The 21,196-nt window shown below is 46.9% G+C and overlaps 1 pseudogene; it reads right to left on the bottom strand.

Moving 5' to 3' along the window:
- Window positions 1–276: 276 nt before the first annotated feature.
- Window positions 277–395, bottom strand: LOC136650560 (5S ribosomal RNA; annotated as a pseudogene).
- Window positions 396–21,196: the final 20,801 nt, after the last annotated feature.

Here is a 21,196-nt window from a genome sequence, read left to right on the forward strand (position 1 = left end):
ATGGCAGCTGTTAGCTCAGCAGGGATCTGGTTCTATACAGGTCCAATGGGGTTTCACTTGGTTCTCTGAAGCTTCTGATCCCCTTAGTTTGAGCAACTTGGGTCATGTCCAAGCTGCCATCGGATTGCCCCGCCATCTTCCTCGCTCACTGGCTCATCTGCTTGACAATTCACATATCTACCAAGCACATCTGTGTGCCTTTACCTTCTCCATCCATGCTGTCAGTCATGTTCAGTCAATGGTTGGCAACCTTCAGTCTCAAAAGACTATGGTATAAGCCTACAGCACCCGGTATTCCCAGGCGGTCTCCCATCCAAGTACTAACCAGGCCTGACCCTACTTAGCTTCCAAGATCAGATGAGATCGGGCATGTGCAGGGTAACATGTTCAGTGGTGTAAAACATAAGGCCTGTGGGCCAAATGCGACCCCCGGAAGCAATTTTTCTGGCACCTGTTACAATTGGGCTCTCTCAGTGTGATATTTGGGCTCCCTCATATTTTGAAACTACAAACAAGATTTGCACATTTCCTCTTGTGTCATTTGAAGCTAATGAGTTTCTCTGTGAAAACAAAGTGCTTATTTCTGGCCATCATATGCTCAATGATGTCACTTCCTGCTTAATGATGTAACTTTCAGTCCTCAGCAGGCACCATGAATGCTAACTTCGGCCCTTTGCATGAAACAAGTTTGACACTCCGGATCTTGATAGTGTCTTCTTGGGCAAGTCACAGAATCTCAGCCTCAGTTTCCCAGTCTGTCAAATGTAAGTACTATCTTTCTGTGTCTTGCGAAGCGGACCAATTTACAGAGTGTAAAGCACTTTTAATAGGAAGTAAGATTTATAACTCCATTCTTGGAACCATCCATTCCTTTTCCCCCTTCAGACCCAACAAAGGGGCTACTTCTGCAGGAAGACCTATCAACATCTATCTTACTTCTGAGTAGACATGCATAGGATTGGGCTCTATAACATCTTCATTGGCATCCTTCAGTCTCGGAAGACTATGGTATCGTGCTCTGAAAGGTGGTTCTGGAACAGCGTCTAGTGTGGCTGAAAAAGTCAATTTGGGAGTGACAATCCCTTCCACTCTGGGAGCAAGTGCAGCCTGTCCCTGGTCTGTCTCCCTGGCTACGGGCCTTCCTTCTTTGCCTTAGTCTGTAGGGCAAGTGTCTCTTCAAACTGGGAAAGGCCATGCTGCACAGACTGCCTCCAAGCGGGATGCTCAGAGGCCAAGGTTTCCCACCTGTTGAGGTCTATTCCTAAGGCCTTCAAGTCCCTCTTGCAGATATCCTTGTGTCACAGCTGTGGTCTACCTGTAGGGTGCTTTCCGTGCACAAGTTCTCCATAGAGATCCTTTGGGATCCAGCCATCACCCATTCTCACGGCATGACCAAGCCTATAACATCTTGCCAACCTTTTTATGTCAACATGTTTGCAGGAGACACATGTGGATGTACATGTACTTGGTGCTGAGTGCCTGCCAGGAGAGCATGAATCAGATCAGTTAGTGGACTGATGGTGAGAGGTTTCAGATTCACAGGCCAAGAAAGTTGCATTTTTTTTAATTCAAAATTTACTCCAAAATTCAAATGGAGCTTGCCTGCTCCAAAATTCAAAATAAGAAATCTCACCCTGCTGGAGCAGTAAATGCCACCTTGTGACCACAGCCCCCTCCTAAGGTCTCCTGATTTGGGGAAGACAAGTATAGCTTAAAAAAAAAAAAAAAAAAAAAAATGTTCTTTGTTCCATGACCAGGGTTGCTGATGAATTCTTTGCCTGCTTCTTGAGTTCCTTCTTGCTGTCTGTGGAATGTTAATCTACTGGTGCTGCAATAAACCATCCCCATTCCAGCTGCTATCCAAACTAGCACCCAGGATTAGTAATCCCAGCTTTCCCTTCCATGTGTAGATCTGTCACCTTTGAATCAAGGAACACGCTCTCACCTGGGAAAGAGCATGCTCTACCTGAAAGTTATCCTGCCCCTTCAGCCTCCAGTCAATATTTTGGAGTAGATAATGCTGTCCAGATCAGAGGACACAGTTCATCTCACAGGCAGTTGACTTTACATTTAAATATAAGAACCATGTAGGTGTAGGAGACCAAGGAACCATCCACTCCAGTGCATTGTCTGACTAGACAATCATGGCAAATTCACTTGCAGGTAGAGAATGTTCACACTGACTCACATGTATGATTTTAAAAATCTTTACAACCATCTCTAAGTTGCAAGTTTGAGGGTGCTGAACACAGTTACTCAGTAATATGGAGGGTGCAACCTGCCCATGCTCAGAGGGACTCTTCTTTATACAACCATTCCCCTGCCTATGGGACATAGGAGTTCTGCTCTGGTAAGATGTGCACAAGCAACACTGTTCAGTATCATATGAGATGTGGTGTTTAAAAATTCTAAGACAAATGATTCCTCAGCAGCCAACCCACCCTGAAATGAGTAAACCAGCCATTTGATACTGAGGCAAAGAGGAAGCCTGAACTTAAAGGCATCCCCCCCCCCCCCCGGAAGAATCAATTGAGTTGGCCTTCTTGTTGTTTTTGAACCCTAATTAAACCTTTTAGCTCTTCAGCCACAAACCCCTGTTCAATGAGAAAAGGGGGAGGGAATTAGCTAAAGATGCTGTGCCACATGGAAGGAATTAAAATCCTGTCCTTTCCCACTGATCTGTGTCAAGTTGCATCGGAATAATGTGCCCCTGCATTGAACAGGGATGTTAGCCTGCAGCAAAGCAGAAGCCTGAGTGAAAAGGGATGTTGTGGCTACAGCTTTGAGGATGCTATTTCTGGACTAATTTGCTTGAATCCAGTGGGACCAGTCCAGAATGACTTAATTGCAGCCCCTGAGGGTGTGAATGTATCTTTTTGCAGAGAGGCCTCCTTACAGCCCTTTCCACGAAGAGCATAAGCTGTGCTGGATCTAACCAGAGGTCCATTTCGCCCAGCATCCTGTTTCCTACAGTGTCCAAGCAAACTGCCTCTGAACCCAAACTTTCTATTTAGCTTTCATGACTAATAGCTATTGATAGACACCTGAATTTCAGCTCTCTATGAATCTAAGTGTGCAGAAGGTCTCAGGTTCAATGGCTGACACCTCCAGTCAGGGCTGACCCATCCATGAGTCCAAGCACAGTGGTCGCATCAGGCAACAGAATGATGTCCACCTATTGCCTTCACTGCTCCTCCTTCTCGTTCAACTCCTTGAATTGGAAAAGGAAGAGGGGGCAGAGAGGAAATTCAAAGGGGAGGAGAGTGATGAGTTCTTTACTCAGCATGTGGTTAATCTATGGAACTCCTTGCCACAAGATATGGTGATGGTGTCTGGTTAGATACCTTTAAAGGGGGATCGGACAGATTTCTGGATGAAAATTCCATCACAGGTTGCAAGCCATTATGAATATGTGCAACCTCCAGGTTTTACAAGCAGGCTACCTGAGTATGTCAGGTGCGAGAGAGAGCAGGACTCTTGTCTTGTGTACTCCCTGAGGTATCTGGTGGGCCCCTGTGACATACTAGGGGGAAATAATACTGCCATAATGCAAAACTGGGCTTATGAAACCACAGAATGCGATACCCTGCTCAATTAAAGTAATAACACCACCATGCACCTATTAAAGTGGCTGAGGAGCATCTGTGGATCATCCTGAGTGCTTCGGACTGCTTCTAAGCCCCTGACTCCCTCGGAGCTGTGTTGCTTTCGATGGTTGTATAGTCTTCTGAGCACGCTCAGAAGCTGCCAAGGAAATGCATGGAGCCCAATGGAAAGTGAAACTGAGCCACAGTGCACACTTATTTGTGAGTAGGCAACCGTGCCTTGGTCCATTGAAAAGGGCCGGCTGAGAGGAATGTAACACCACCAGAATGGTCCCGATCTGATGTACACAGACCCCAAAACCACTCGAAGGGAGTCCCTTCCTCCAAGCTGATAAATGTATTGAACCCTATGGAAAGCGAAACTGAGCTACATGTTTGTGTTTACTCTTGAGTAAGCACATATTTAACAGTTCCTTGCTGTGTTGGTGTGTGTGTGTGTGATTTTCTTTCCTGCACTTTCCTGCACTCGTCTAGACAGGCTAGTAGACAGTGCTGGGGGAGAGGTAGCGGCTGTGGTGCATGTCGGCACCAACGACGTGGGCAAGTGTAGCTGGGAGGTCCTGGAGGCCAAATTTAGGCTTTTAGGCAGGAAGCTGAAAGCCAGGACCTCAAAGGTAGCGTTCTCTGAAGTGCTACCTGTTCCACGCGCAGGGCCAGCTAGGCAGGCGGAGATCAGGGGTCTCAATGCGTGGATGAGACGGTGGTGTAGGGAGGAGGGGTTTAGATTCGTTAGGCACTGGGGAACGTTTTGGGACAAGTGGGGCCTGAACAAGAGGGACGGGCTGCACTTGAACCAGAATGGAACCAGACTGCTGGCGCATAACATTAAAAAGGTGGCAGAGCAGCTTTTAAACTGATTGAGAACTGGTTGGAGGCCAGGAAGCAGAGAGTGGGTGTCAATGGGCAATTTTCACAATGGAGAGAGGTGAAAAGCAGTGTGCCCCAAGGATCTGTCCTGGGACCAGTGCTTTTCAACCTCTTCATAAATGACCTGGAGACAGGGTTGAGCAGTGAGGTGGCTACGTTTGTAGACGACACCAAACTTTTCCGAGTGTTAAAGATCAGAAGTGATTGTGAGGAGCTCCAGAAGGATCTCTCCAGACTGGCAGAATGGGCAGCAAAATGGCAGATGCGCTTCAATGTCAGTAAGTGTAAAGTCATGCACATTGGGGCAAAAAATCAAAACTTCACATATAGGCTGATGGGTTCTGAGCTGTCTGTGACAGATCAGGAGAGAGATCTTGGGATGGTGGTGGACAGGTCGATGAAAGTGTCGACCCAATGTGCGGCAGCAGTGAAGAAGGCCAATTCTATGCTTGGGATCATTAGGAAGGGTATTGAGAACAAAACGGCTAGTATTATAATGCCGTTGTACAAATCTATGGTAAGGCCACACCTGGAGTATTGTGTCCAGTTCTGGTCGCTGCATCTCAAAAAAGACATAGTGGAAATGGAAAAGGTGCAAAAGAGAGCAACTAAGATGATTACGGGGCTGGGGCACCTTCCTTATGAGGAAAGGCTACGGCGTTTGGGCCTCTTCAGCCTAGAAAAGAGACACCTGATGGGGGACATGATTGAGACATACAAAATTATGCAGGGGATGGACAGAGTGGATAGGGAGATGCTCTTTACACTCTCACATAATACCAGAACCAGGGGACATCCACTAAAATTGAGTGTTGGGCGGGTTAGGACAGACAAAAGAAAATATTTCTTTACTCAGCGTGTGGTTAGACTGTGGAACTCCTTGCCACAGGATGTGGTGCTGGCGTCTACCTTAGCCGCCTTTAAAAGGGGATTGGACAAGTTTCTGGAAGAAAAATCCATTACGGGTTACAAGCCATGATGTGTATGCGCAACCTCCTGATTTTAGAAATGGGTTATGTCAGAATGCCAGATGCAAGGGAGGGCACCAGGATGAGGTCTCTTGTTATCTGGTGTGCTCCCTGGGGCATTTGGTGGGCCGCTGTGAGATACAGGAAGCTGGACTAGAAGGGCCTATGGCCTGATCCAGTGGGGCTGTTCTTATGTTCTTATGTAAAAACAGTTTGTTTCCATAGCAATTCAATCCTATGCTCAGTTCTGTGGGTCCAAGTTGCTATCTTCTCAGTGATTTAATTTGGCAATGACTGAATTTGTCTGTGTTTGGCAGCATTGGGTTCATTGTCGTTGCTCATACAAGAAGCCTGCAAATCTTAAATGGCTCAGGTAAATTTAATTCAGGTACTTTACTATGTAGTTGTGCTCGTCAGGGAGTATGAGTGATGCCTGTTTTATTCCTGTGACTATGCTTGCTGACAGCCACAGGCATAAAAACATACATACTGTCACCTATAGGACAGTGATTACACTCAGTAAAAATTACTTCAAAATTGATTAAAATATTAATTTGGAATAAAAACACCGCTATAACACTGCTCTCAGCCCTTTTTTAAGGATAACACTTCCATCCATGAAAAAAATAAAACCATTTTAGACTGCCTCTAGAGATACAGGAAGCTAGACTAGATAGGCCATTGGCCTGATCCAGCGGGGCTCTTATGAGCTGCTAGAACATTGGAGAGTGGGAGGAACAGAGCCTGGCACATCATCAGATAAAGGGAGCTGTGCTTGGCATGCCTCCTCAGGTGTCTGTTCCTGCACTGGCCCTGTCTCCAGTGATAGGATTTTAGGTAGTAGATCTAAGTAAGACCTCTGTCTGCATCCTGGAGAGCTACTAACTGTCACGGGCAAACAATGCTGAGATAAGTGAACCAATGGTCAGCCTCAGTCAGCCAAGAAACCCTGAGAATTATAATTCCATAAAATTTTGTTGTTGGCAACCTTCAGTCTCAAAAGACTCTGGTATTGCAGTCTGAAAGGTGGTTCTGGAACAGCGTCTAGTGTGGCTGAAAAGGCCAATTTGGGAGTGACAATCCCTTCCACACTGGGAGCAAGTGCAGTCTGTCCCTGGTCTGTCTCCCTGGCTATGGGCCTTCCTTCTTTGCCTCTTAGCCTCAGACTGTTGGCCAAGTGTCTCTTCAAACTGGGAAAGGCCATGCTGCACAGCCTGCCTCCAAGCGGGCCGCTCAGAGGCCAGGGTTTCCCACTTGTTGAGGTCCACTCCTAAGGCCTTCAGATCCCTCTTGCAGATGTCATTGTATCACAGCTGTGGTCTACCTGTACCAAGATCCAGGTCTACAGAGCTTGCGTCCTGAGTACACTTCTGTACTGCAGCGAGTCACGGACTCTTTGCTCACAACAGGAGAGGAAACGGAATGCTTTCCACATGCGCTGCCTCCGACGCATCCTCGGCATCACCTGGCAGGACAAAGTTCCAAACAACACAGTCCTAGAATGTGCTGGAATCCCTAGCATGTATGCACTGCTGAAACAGAGATGCCTGCATTGGCTTGGTCATGTTGTGAGAATGGATGATGGCTGGATCCCAAAGGATCTCCTCTATGGAGAACTCATGCAAGGAATTCCATGAAAGGACTATGACTTTCAACACTTGCATAAAACTGTCATTCCCAGGATTACTTGGAAGAACCAATGGCAGTTAATCACAGCCCTAACCTTGAGAATACTTAAGAAACTATTCTTGCTACCTACCTGAAACTGCAAAAAACAGAGAGTGTCAAACACCTGGCAAGTCGCAATATGTGACCGGTGAGTGGCACTTGATATTATTTATAATTATATAATATAATTATTATATTGATAAATATATTGATTTATATTGATATATAAGGTTTGGCTTCAACATTTCAACTGGGTTTATATGTGACCCAATTCTCTTGATCAAAGATTTGGAGGATGACACCATTCAAGCAGTGACCCCTCATGGTAGAAGCAAGAGCGCCCCACCCCAAACATGACCAGCCAGCACATCATCTTGCACCTCCATGATCACATGAGACCAAAACTTCTCAACTGGTTCCTTATCACAGATTTTAAACTCTACATCAGAGGTCTTCAAACTTTTTGGCCAGAGGGTCGCATCAAATATCTGGCACAGTGTTGAGGGCCGGAAAAAAAATTTAAATATAAAAAGCATATAAATAAATGGAACTTATGAATAAATGAATGAATGGGCTAATTCATTTAACCTCTCTGGCCCTTCAGACCAGACGCAACCAGAGCATAGTTCCAGTCATGTTTGGCCAAGTGGGCCAGAGGCTTTCAGGGGATAAGAGGCTGACCATGGGCCGGTTAGAGGCTCGCCATGGGCCGCATCTGGCCCCCGGGCCAGGGTTTGGAGACCCCTGCTCTACATTAAAGTAATACTTAAACTGTGCAATATGGGCTGGTTTGCACATTCCAGACCCACGTGGTTATGCAGGTGGAGGACAGCATACTAGGAAGGTGGGGACGGACCAGCATGTTCCAATTTTTTGTCATGTGAGGGTGCTTACACCTGCTAAACAGAAGGTGTATTTTCAAAGAGCTCAATGGCGGCGGAGGAGGCTTTCCCCTAGCTAAGTGAACTTTTGTTCATTTACTCTGAGGAAATCTTGCCAACTGCCCCCCCCCCGCCCACAGATGAAGCATGTGCTCCATTCGCATAATTGCATCCGTGTGGGGGGGATTTCAGTAGGATTGGCCTATAGGTGTGCCATGATTTTGACACATGTGTTTGGAACATGACAAGGACATGCTAAGTAAAATGACCATGATAAGGATATGCCAAGCTCTTCCCTGCCTTGACCACAAAGAACTAGCCTAATGAATTCTGTGTGAATGTATCTAGACATGTCAGGCTGCCTTCTGCTCTCAAATCTAAGAACTGTGCATAAGCCTTTTTGCCTCACCATGTTCTATGTGCCACACAAGTGCAACACCTTCCCTGTAGAATCCTCTGAAAGGTTCATTAATTTATAATTGGCGTCCCTTCATAGTATAGCTTCCCACTTCATGCCCCTTAATCCTTTGTGCAGGCCACAATTGATGGTCCTCATCATTCCCTCACAGTTTAGTGGCTCTGGAGAATGCCTTTCATCCCATTGTTAACCCCAATCATTCCCCATTTCCCATCCCAGATCTGAAACGGGGCTCACTGTCTGTCAGCACAGAGCTACATATGACCTCCACGGGCTATGAAGGAGGGCTCCCCAGGGACATTATTGTTACAGTCTGCTCTCCCTCTGTGGGTGAGATTGGTCCCTAGCCACGCAAGAAATAGAGAAACACTGTTGGACATCTAACTGGGCCCCAGGTCATTAGAGAGACAAAAAGAAACCTGATGGAATGTAGACCCTTAAAGTCCGCATGGTCCCTAGAGAGGGAGGCTTTTAAAGGCAATGGACGCTCACGACATGAGAGGCTTCCTTCAGTTTTAAAGACGACAAGGCAAGATTAGTTTACGGACAACAAACCTTGGGGTTTAGCTGTATGGGGTGTGTGTGAAAAAATGCTCTTTATTTGAGAAAGGAACACACCACTTTTCAGAAGTCTCAGCTGGGCCTGTTGCTTTCATCTTTTGCTGAACCGCATCTGTTAGAACAAAGGTTTTGGGAATGAAATTCTCAAATAAAAAGTGTTTTCTCAAATGAGTATGCATATACGTTGGCTCAAAATTCTTTGGATTTCAACTACAGGACAGCAATTTGCAGACACACACCCCTTCCCGGAGAAATGTGAATTTTGCCTTGGGAGGAAAATTTTCGTGAATTTTCCTTGGGAGGAAACCTGGGGATTTTGCCTTGGGAGGAAACCTGATATTTGGTTTGAATTTGGCATTGGGTGAAATGTTGGTGCCAACCTAAGGGATGTACGTAGACCTCCCAAGACATCTTATTTGTCTGCTAGAAATGTGTCTGGCTTTTCTTTAAAATTCTCAAATATTCTACCTATAAAGAGAGGCTCAAGAGGAAGAGGAAGGCAAAGGTAAGCTCAAACATCCACTCCGTCCATACCTGTCTCTCAGGGTTGTGAGTCTTCACAAGGCATTGTGGGACTAGCCAATCAGGGAACTTGTGTTATGGTAGACTGGTTGAGACTACAATCATAGAAGAAACCCCTTTCTTTTCTTTTAAGAACAAGGTCATAGTAGAAGAGGAAGAAGATGATATAAACCAAAGCTTATTTGCTTCATGTGCTGGTTAGAGAAGACCTGACTTCAAAATTCCACTAGGCTAGTAGTTCCCAAACTGTGTGCCATGGTGACCTCAGGCACCATGACAAACACACAAGCATGCTGCATGATGTCCCCAGCAGCCTCCCCTTCCTGCCTTTCCTGAACGCCACCATCTTGGATCATGCAAGACCTTTCACAATCCAAGATTGCAGCGCCCAGGAGAAAGAAGGGCACCGTAGTGACCATAGTAAGTTTGGGAACTGCTGCACTAGGCTAAGAATCTTACTGGTTCAGTATCAGCCATTCACTATCTCTCAGCCTGACCTACCTCAGAGAGCTGTTGTGATCAAAAATGGTTGTGTGGGAAGAACTCTGTCTTGAGCTCATTGCATGGAAATCAGTGGTTCTCATACATTTAGCACTGGGATCCACTTTTTTACAATGAGAATCTGTCAGGACCCACTGGAAGTGATGTCATGACCAGAAGTGACATCATCAAGCAGGAAAATTTTTAACAATCCTGGGCTGCAATCCTACACACACTTACCATTTACTAGCAATGTTAAAAGAATAAACATAGCAACTTGTTAAAAGTACAGGTCTGTAACATTTCCCCAAGGCAGTCACATACCATAGTAGCTTCAAGTCTAATATATTAAAAATCAAATATTGAAATGAATGGGAACTCACCTGAAATTGTCTCACGACCCACCTACTGGTTCCTGACCCACAGTTTGAGAAACACTGATGTCATAAGAACATAAGAGCAGCCCTGCTGGATCAGGCCATAGGCCCATCTAGTCCAGCTTCGTGTATCTCACAGTGACCCACCAAATATCTCAGGGACCACACAAGACAATGAGACCTGCATCCTGGTGCCCTCCCTTGCATCTGGCATTCTGACGTAGCCCATTTCTAACATCAGGAGGTTGCACATACATATCATGGCTTGTAAACCATGATGCACACCATGGCTTGTAACCCGTACTGCATTTTTCCTCCAGAAACTTGTCCAATCCCCTTTCAAAGGCGTCCAGGCCACATGACATCACCATATCCTGTGGCAAGGAGTTCCACAGACCAACCACACGCTGAGTGAAGAAACATTTTCTTTTGTCTGTCCTAACTCTCCCAACACTCAATTTTAGTGGATGTCCCCTGGTTCTGGTGTTGTGTAAGAGGGTAAAGAGCATCTCTCTAACCACTCTGTCCATCCCATGCATAATTTTGTATGTCTCAAATTATGTAAGTAATTATTCCATTGTAAGAGGTGAATCATTGAATTTTTTTTTCCTTAAGGGGGAAGAATCATACTAGACAGTCAGTATAGACCATATATCCATTTTTCAGTGTGAGTTTGTTCAGTAGCAGACCTGCCTTCAGGCTTCATTCGGAACTGGAGCAGGCCTATAACATGCTGCTCCCCCCCCCACCATGTCACACATGTTATGAGCAGGTTAGAGGAGAAGCAGAATGGAACCGGATCCTTGGATCAGGTAAGCATCTGAATTGGGCCATGATAATTCCGCATCAAACTCAGTGGTGGATCTGAGGCGGGGCGGGGGGGCAAATGCCCTGGGTGCTGCCACCTCCGCCCGCCACATCACCCTGCCTGCGCCATTCCGTGAGCAGGCAAGACTCCACGTGGTGCTTGGCAGCGGGTGAGAAGCCTTCTGAGGCTTCAAGGTGCAAGAAGTCTTGCGCCGTTTTAAGCAATACTTCTGATTTTGTCAGGAAACCAAGGATGGTTTAAAACAATGGGGGAAGACTCAGAAGGCTTCTCAACTGCTGGGGAATGTCACTCAAGGCTCCGTGAGCCTTGCGGAATATCCTGGGGATGGGGGTGGCGTGTTGCAGGCTTGCCCCGGGTCAGAATGAGGGCAGATCCGCTATTGAGCTAACTCACAATGGAAGATAGGTATATGGTCAAACTGTGCATATGGTCAAACTATGCAGAGTCCCAGAGAAAATTAAGCATCTTAACTTTCCTGCTGAAGTCACAGGGAGTTCAGGCTGCTTGTAAGCATATTTTCTTGGAAGGAAGTCCATTTGGAGTCAGTTGAGAAAACATGAATAGGATTGGGCTGTTCTAGAGTTTCACTTTAGCTGGATGGGACCCAAAAGCATGCATGCTTTTTCCTACACAGAAGTGCTATCTGTGTGGGAAATGCATCCCACTTGAAACATCCCAAAGTCCCAGGCACTGGTCTGTAGTTCAGAATGTGTGTATCTTTCAGTGAGCGAGATATCTCTGCAGATATTTATCTCAAAGGGAGCCCTTTTGCTTTCATGGCGGGGGGGGGGGGGGAGAGTTCAGAATGATTGCCTACATATGGTCACAAAAAGGGCCCTGGGGTTTACTGAGAGACCTCACAGGAAGCTTGGAGATCTAGAAACAGGGGTGTGTGTAGGAGCCAAGCCTTTGGAAAACAGGAGCCAATTATCATCCAGCTAGTGAAAGATAGCTCACATTCCTGCAGAAGAGCTACAATAGGGATTATCCAGAGGAGCCAGGACAAAGATGGGAAAGTGGTTCAGTTTCAGTAAGACTGTGACTCAAATCTTTTCCAGGTTTTTTTTTTTAACTTCCTCCCTCCCTCCCTCCCTTTCTCAGACCAAACAAAAAAAAGTTTTCTAATACAAAATATCATTATAAAAAGAGAGAGGAACCAGTACAACTTCATGGCCCATTTAATGTGCACTGGAGCCAAAGATTTGCTGTTATGTTCTGAGCGCATGGGAAGAAGATATAAGAACTGGACCAGCCCGCCTGATGAACTACAAGCTCACATGCAGAGAATATCTGTAATGACACCTCACCAATGTCTTTCCAATTCAGGGAATAGGAAGAAGAGATGCAGAGAGGGTGAGTGGATAGATGAAAGTGGGCATATCACTGCCAATCTGCTGTGATGACAACTCTGCCCCCGCCCCACACTGTTTGCTCCTACCATCTGGTACACAGAAGTATGCTGCTTCCAAACACAGAGCTTCCAGAGCTCTTATGAATGGCTGCCATTTGTAGAACTATCCTTCAGGGATTTGTCCAACTCTTTTGTTGGTCATGGCTACATCTTGTGGCACTGAGTTCCATAAGAAGTAGTGTGCCAAGAAGTATTTTCTTTTGTCTGTCCTCAGTCTCCTACCCATCAATATAAATGGCAGACTGCTACCATTGATAACGATATCAGGCAGAGTCCAGCCACAGAAAGCTTAATGGAAGATTTCTTCTTGGACTGAAAAGCACCCATGAAATCTACAATCCAGATTGGAACTGTGGCAGGGTGAAAGGTTAATGTCCCCTTCCCCACACTACAGCCCCAAGCTGATGCCCCTACAAGTTCATAGCTATTAGTTATATTTACATTCTATTTAAAAAGCATGTGGGATCAAATGGCATGATTAAAAGCAGGGATGCAGTCACCATGACAAGACTCACATCTAGCCCCACACCTTTGACTCAACTCGAGCGTGCGCCCATGGTGACTTCCCCCCATAACTTCCTGACTCAAGCCAGAGTCTCTTGTGAAGCAAGCCGTGGCCCGGGTCAGGCACAACTCCGCAGAAAAATCAACCACCAGCGGTGAAACACTTCCCCCCCCCATTCACATCACAACTCCCAATTCTGCGTTCAGAAGGAACACCAGGACACAGAGCAACAGCAACTGGTGGGCATGTGAGTTCAGCAAGGCCAGAGCAGGTTGGACAGAATGTGTGAGACTTCGGACAGGGAGAGGGCCTTTGCAGCTCTACTCAAAAGTAGTTCCACTTTAGCCAGTCATTCAGTGTGCTCCCCCACCAGGAGCCATGAGTTTCTCCTTGATTACTGGGAACAGAGTCTCCCCACCACCACCACCCCCGACTTCCCCACCTCCTCCTTTTCCGTCTCCTTGGGCTTCTTCAGCCACTCCTAAGGCAAGAACCCTACCCTCCCATCCCTTGGGCTCCTCCTTCCACCCATCCTTCGTCCAATGATCATTGGTTCCTTCAGAGATGGACAAAAGAGCCCGCTCCTGCCTCCCTCCCTCTCTGCCTCCTGCTCAATGCAAAATGTAAACATTAACCCTTCCCTGACTCCTGGCTGGAACTTCCCTTCTGCTCACTGGGTCTGAATGATGGCCCCACAAGGTCTTTCACATCACACCCAGACTCGTGGACTTGAGTTGTTCACATTCACAACTCATTTCCAAGTCAGTGGTCTGAGACTCAAGTCAGTGCCTGGGTCATTGAAACTCCTGAACAACTCGAGTGTACATGAGTCAGCAAAAACAGGTTTTTTCGACTATGATTCAAGTCCCGAGACTCAAGTTCCCATCCCCGTTTAAAAGTGATTTAGTCTTCCACTTACCCCAGAGAGAGCCGCAGCAGTCCCAAAGGGTCTACCTGGATCTTCTCTGAAGAGGTGGCACAGATTCAAGCAGAATGGAGCAGCCCGGAACCACTCTGTGCTGTCTGGGAATGGGACTAGGGTCTGGCATAAGTGCCGGGTCCTAGCCCCACCTTCTGCTCCCTGCCCACCTGCCTATGGGCCCAACCACAGCCTGCCCTCCCTCCGCCCCGAAACACCTCCTTCCTGCTTCCTCCCCACCGTCCCCATGCACTATACCCCGATCCCTGCGCTGTCCTGAAAAGGTTGGCACAAACTCACCAGGCTCAGTTGGCACGGAGGCTGGATCTGGCTTCCGCCCAGCCGATTAGCACGGAAGTGCAAACATGCTTTATAGCACATTTGCAACATTCCTGGGCCAGCGCAAGAGACTTGCGCAAGAGTCCAGGTCGCAGTTAGGATTGCACCCTTAAGGTTGCAGTAATGGAATCAAACGTCTTCATTAAGAATGCCTATATCCGCCAGTTATGACAATTGCTGCCATTTCACCCTTTTGAAGCATCTTAATGGCACAAGCATTCATGAAGGAGCAAAAGCGGACAGTACATTTGTTTTCCCACCATTTCACATTTTGCCTGTAAACATTACCCAGAAGGAAACTTATGAAATTTATAATACATTGTCTACAGAAACTACACTTGAGAGTAAGGCAATTTGTTTATTTTATTGCTCTTGGGTTCATGTCCCAGCTCTACTTTCTGCATTGATTTATTAATAAATCTCTACAGAAATTGAGAGATTTAGCCCTTTTTTGGCTAGAATTGGCATGCAAAGAAAGTCATTTTTCTCAATGATCTATGCAATGTCCTCTAGATCAGTCACAGCCACTTGCCTGCTCAGATGATGAAATCTTAGTTATTCATCAAAATCTATCTTTCATGCACTAGATGTTACAAGCGATTGCACAAATGAAATGGAGCTCCAGTCAGCTTAAGGTTCATGCTACACACTCCACACAGTGCGATGTTCCAGGATAGCACAACCTTTGTTTGGTTTTGTTTGGAGAAAAAAGCAGGAGAGACGTACACTGTTTTGTGCAGTACTTGATTCATTCAGCTTTCCACATGCGCTGCCTCCGGCGCATTCTCGGCATCACCTGGCAGGACAAAGTTCCAAACAACACAGTCCTGGAACGTGCTGGAATCCCTAGCATGTATGCACTTCTGAAACAGAGACGCCTGCGTTGGCTCGGTCATGTCGTGAGAATGGATGATGGCCGGATCCCAAAGGATCTCCTCTATGGAGAACTCGTGCAAGGAAAGTGCCCTACAGGTAGACCACAGCTGCGATACAAGGACATCTGCAAGAGGGATCTGAAGGCCTTAGGAGTGGACCTCAACAAGTGGGAAACCCTGGCCTCTGAGCGGCCGGCTTGGAGGCAGGCTGTGCAGCATGGCCTTTCCCCGTTTGAAGAGACACTTGGCCAACAGACCGAGGCAAAGAGGCAAAGAAGGAAGGCCCATAGCCAGGGAGACAGACCAGGGACAGACTGCACTGGCTCCCGGTGTGGAAGAGATTGTCACTCCCGGATTGGCCTTTTCAGCCACACTAGACGCTGTGCCAGAACCACCATCCAGAGCACGATACCGTAGTCTTCCGAGACTGAAGGTTGCCAATACATATACATATGATTCATTCACAAGCCTGCACATAGAGCAGTGGTTCTCAAGCATTTTAGGACCCACTTTTTGGAATAACAATCTGTCAGGACCCAGCAGAAGTGATGTCATTAGCCTGGTAGTGATGCCATGGCCAGAAGCAACATCTTCAAGCAGGAAAATTTTTAACACCTATCCTACAACATCAAATTTGATTTATTAAGTAAAGTATAAGTTAAAAAATGTATTTAAAATGAAGAACCCTCCTAACCCTCCCAAGCAGTTGCGGATCTGTTTAAAAAATATATTAATAATAAAATACACATTGAAATGAAATGAATGGGGATCCAGCTGAAACTGACCCAGCTCGTGGGTTCAGACCCACAGTTTGAGGAACACTTGACATAGAGCAGGGGTGTCCAAATCTTTTGGCAGGAGGGCCACATCATCTCTCTGACATTGTGAGATGTCATGTCATGTTTTTCTGACATCAGAAAAAAAAATTAATTTACATTTCAAATCTGAATAAATTTACATAAGTGAATATGTTAGAGATGGAACGTATGTGAATAAATGAAGGTCTTGTAATAGCTCAAGGCCTTGCACAAAGCAAGGCCAGCCTTTCCTTTGTTGCTGCTGCTGCATCACAGATGTGAAACAGCAAGCAGTGGAGGGAGCCCTTGTCCCACAGCTCACACGAGAGGTCAAACAGTTGGCTGTCACGCTGAGAGCAGTTGCATCAGGACAGTGTGGGCTCCAGCAAGTCTCCGGAGGGCCAGAGGCTCATTGGAGACTGGGGGCTCCCCAAGGGCCGGATTGGGAGTCCTCAAGGGCCGCAAGTGGCCCCAGGGCCGGGGTTTGGGCACCCCTGACATAGAGCAATAGTTGAGGCAAAAAGCACACACTCCTACCAGGTAGCAGACCCCACATCAGATTCTCTGAAACCTGAAGGGGCTTCCACCTTTCAGCTTATTCACAGCTCTCTCACTTTCCCTCTGTCTCACTCTGTTCCAAAGCTATATCATTCAAATGAGATCTCCAAATATCAAGGGACTTGGCTTTTAACAATTAGCTCCCATTGAAGAAAGATTAACCAACCATCAGGAGATATTAACAAGTAATCTCCCTAACAATAAAGTAATCACCTAGCAAGCTGAAACACTGACAATTAATACCAAACTGGTAATTTAGATCATGGCCTAGGGGCCTGTCACCCCAGCCCAGCCCAGGAACTCCTCAGGAGTAGGGGCCTCCTCGGGAGTAAGACATAAGCACTGTCAGGACTGGGGTCCCTGGCAGGACACCTCCCTGGGAGTAGGGCCTAGTGCCTCCTGGGAGCAGCAAGCAGCCACGTGGCCAGAAGGGGTGGGGCTGGCCCAGCCAGAGACTGGGCTCATAAGGAAGCTGGGCAGCCTAGGGAGAGGTCACTCCTCTCCAGGTGGGAACAGGATCGAGGGGAAGGCCAGAGGGGGTAGCAACCCCGGCCTTATGCAGACGATCCAGGCCCTGAAGGGAACTTTGCTTACATCAACGCTGGAGAGAGGGGCTGGGAGCTCCCCAATCCTAGACTCACCTGGGCCCTGGGTGGGACCCGAGAACTTGGAGCCAACTACCTCCACTGGAGGCCGGCTGATTGGGGGGCAAGCCCGGAGGTACCTGGGGCCCTCCCGAGGACAGCTAAGTTGACCCCGGACAAATCAGTAATTCATGGTCATTGTATGCAGATTCACCTGCATTGAATGAAACATGTGAATAATTACACATGTATAGATTATATGTATAGATTACATATGTATAGATTTTCCCTGGGGGCTGGGGGATAAGAATAGGCCCTCAGTTTGGCTGTACTTGTCGTAAGAGGCGACTGAACAGCCACCGGGTAGATGGGACTCGTCAGCCTGGGAAGGCAGCTCATCTGAGAGAAGGAAAACTCTGATCCCAAACCTCCACTGCCTTGTGGCTACATCCAGTTATGGAAGAGGCTTCAGGAGTCAACTTTGAGGCAAAATCCGGAGCCGGAGTCCCTGAGGCTGTTCATGGCTGAACACAGTCACGTTCTGGCAACTCCTGCGTCGCCGCTGGAACCAACCGTATTGGCCTCTGCCTTTCCATTGGATATGGAGAGGGGGGATTTGCTGCATGGGTAACAGTCCATCCTCCATATCTACCCAGGCTTTGTGCACTGGAGAGGACACTCTGTTCCAGAACCACCATTCAGAGCGCGATACCATAGTCTTCCGAGACTGAGGGATGCCAACAAGCATAGATTAACCATTATTGTACCTGGATATGGTTTAACATGGGTAGAGCTCTTATTTGTTTCTTATTTCAAGAGAGGCACTACCATAGGTCTCACTTATATACCAGCAAGGAGCCAGTTAGTGCTTCCTCTGACACATTCCCTGCCCTGTGGATCTCCTTTCCTAATTAGGCTGCCTGAACCCCTCACTTTGGGCAAAATCCTTTCTCTCCAAGCTGGTCTCTGGGCCAAAAGTCTCGTGCAGATGTGACCCTACGTGGGTCAAACAATCATATACTAATTGCACGATCCAGGCCTGTCTTTGTGCTTTTTATGAATATAAATAGCAGCCTTGGGGGTGGGGGAATCCTGATTAAGATTGGAACCACTGCAGAGGAAAGGGGCTTTAACTCTTTGCCTGCCATGGTCCAAAACTAGGTCAGCATCCCTCCCCAAAGGACAGTTCCCATTCACACCAATTTTGAGGGCTTTTACACACACATCTGAGAAAGAAGGCATTATTGCAAGTTGTTGGTGCTATGATATATTATATGATACGGAGTTATTACTGCAAGGCTACAGAACAGAATTCTGTCTTGTAGATGTGAGTGCTGTAATGTAAGATGTTGTCAATGGGAGTTTCTCCTAGGAGAGGAGAGATCGCAGTCCAGACAGGGATGGAAGATTGAAAACACACTGTGGGTCCGATCTGCAACAGGGCCCCTGGTTGCTTATTTACAATACATTTCTTAAAAAAAACAAAAAACAAGCAGGCCCAGATCATTGCATTATCTAGCTTGCCCTCCAGCCCTAACATAGTTCAGCAGCCTCCTGGCAGGCCCCACTAAATGACTGGTGCGCCCCATTCGCTGTGTGTGTCACAGTCTGCAGTCTTTAAGACGTAAATTACAAGGCAAAAATTGCTTAGATTAATAAATAATTTTCAGCCAGTGTGCCACAACACATTGATGTGCCGCAAAATGTCCACAGATGTGCTGTGGGAGTTTAGAGCTTGAAAACAGCTGAAAATGCAGGAAGAGGGACAGGCAATTTGATACTACCAACAGAGCTGCAGAACCCAGAAGAGTCTCTTGGAAGGCGGAAATGACATCATAAGTCTTGAAGACCGTAGAGGTCAGTGTGCTGGGAGAAGGAAAATGTTGAAAATTGGAGGATTAGATGATCCATCCAATAAAGGCAACCATAGTCTGGTGCTCCCAAATACCGATAACCAGAACCGGCCTTAGCCCAGTTTGGCCAATTCCACTGAATCTGGTCCTGTGCGTGGGAAATCCCACCTGTAACTACAGCTGGCTCTCCACATGGAGGTAAGTCTCCATGTAGACACCAGTGCAGTGAGCAGAGTTCTAATAATAATAATAATAAACTTTATTTATATCCCGCCCTTCTCCCCAAAGGGTCCCAGGGTGGCTTACAACATGTTAAAAACAGATTGAAAACATAATTTAACAGCAAATAAAAATGTATTAAAACACATTAACAGATACCATAAAAACAGTAGTCAGATAAAAAGTCAGATAAAAAGAGCAAAATGCAGCAAATCATAGAGGGAAAATACTGTAAAAATACTGAAAGATATAGAAAAGATGTTAAAAAGGCCATGAACTCAGAAGGCTTGTTTAAACAAAAGGGTCTTCAGGCCACGCCAAAAAGTCTCAAGAGAGGGAGCCATTCTCAAGTCAAGGGGGAGTTCCATAACGTCCATAAATTGGGTCCTCCCATCCCATCCCTGTGTCCAATTGGCCTGAAATTGGGTCATCCAGAAGCAGTTGGTGGTGGTGATGCACCAACTTCGTCACTGCCACCTAACTTCCGGGAGGGCACACTTTGCATTGGGCATCATTGGCCCAGCCACAGAGCTGCCACATGACCTGGTAAGTGGTGAGTAGGGGGCCCATAGGCAGGGTGTGTGCCTTGTGAAACCACCTTGTAATGGGCCTTGCGGCTCCTAAGGCCAACCCTTCAGGTAAGCCACCACTGGCCTTTCACCTTACAAGGCACCTTACAAGGCTGTTCTGGTGCCTATACACTCCAGTTTATGGCATGAATAACTTCCAAGAATTCCTCTCTGTATCCTCATAACTACTAAAAATACATTCCAGAGATGGCTTTGCTCACTGTGATTAATCATATTTGCACTGTGGCTATCACATTTAATACAGCTCTTTGACCTGATTAACTGTTTCATGTAATTAAGCAGCAAGCTCGAACATATACTTCACACCCTGGTAACAATACACAATGAGTATAGCTATTAAAAATACCAACAATGCATCTGGATCCAAATGAAGGCACGGAGACACTAATGCACACCACTTCATGAGTTGGCACCATCTTTACGGGGTGAAGAAGAGATGATGCTTCCTCAGCCCCTGAACAGGACATCAAATATAAACTAGGACTTGCGTGGAAATTCTCCCTCCAAAAGAAGCCTAAATGGAGTGTCTTTACTAATAAGTGTGTGGTGGAGGGGAAGGGGTGAGCTAGCTTCTCAGCCATACGAAGATGGTACTAGGTTGGCAACTCTGTTGGTCCAGTTCATGCAAATTGACCTTCCTCTTGCCCATGGCATCCAGCCCCATGCCCAGTCTTTGTGGTGGACTCCCACAAGGTGGACTCACTGCAGCATGCCTGCTGGACTGACAGCTTACTTAGCAGACTGGTGACAATGCCGAGATGAACCCATTCAGTGCAAGGCCACGGGAGGCCACCACAGGGTAAGAAAGCTCACCTGCTGGTCTAGTGAGGACACTGCTGGTGAGTGGACCCAGCTTGAGGCCACACGGAGGTACGGGGACAGATGACATGGGCAGAGAAAGGCCCGCCCCTTCCCAGCATGACCATACTGCATAATGCGGAGGACCCATCCGCTCTGGCAGTGACAAAGGAGCATGGCAGCATGTGTGGGTTTCCAGAACTTGAATCAAAGCCCAACATGGAGGGTGTGTGTGTGTGTGTGCAAAGGCAGGGCTGTGACCAGATGGGCCTTGCCCTTATCACCCCTGATGCTGCCACCTGGTGCAGCCCACAGCCCTGTGCCCCCAGGTGACTGGAACCAGTGCAGAATACTCCCTACTGCAGCAATACACCAAAGCTTTCCAAAAATTAATGAATCCCTTCAGTACCATGGACTACACTGATTTGAAAAGTATACTGACGTTGATTTTAATGGAGTACTATTAACTTCAGGTGCTTGAGCTTCTCGTTGCTGGAAGGAAAGCCATAGTGGCCCACAAGCTGAAATGCAAAATAACTGCAATCTTTGAGCTGAAATTTGAAGGGAAACCC

This window comes from Tiliqua scincoides, chromosome 4, assembly GCF_035046505.1.
Source record: "Tiliqua scincoides isolate rTilSci1 chromosome 4, rTilSci1.hap2, whole genome shotgun sequence".
In the NCBI taxonomy this organism is placed as follows: domain Eukaryota; kingdom Metazoa; phylum Chordata; class Lepidosauria; order Squamata; family Scincidae; genus Tiliqua; species Tiliqua scincoides.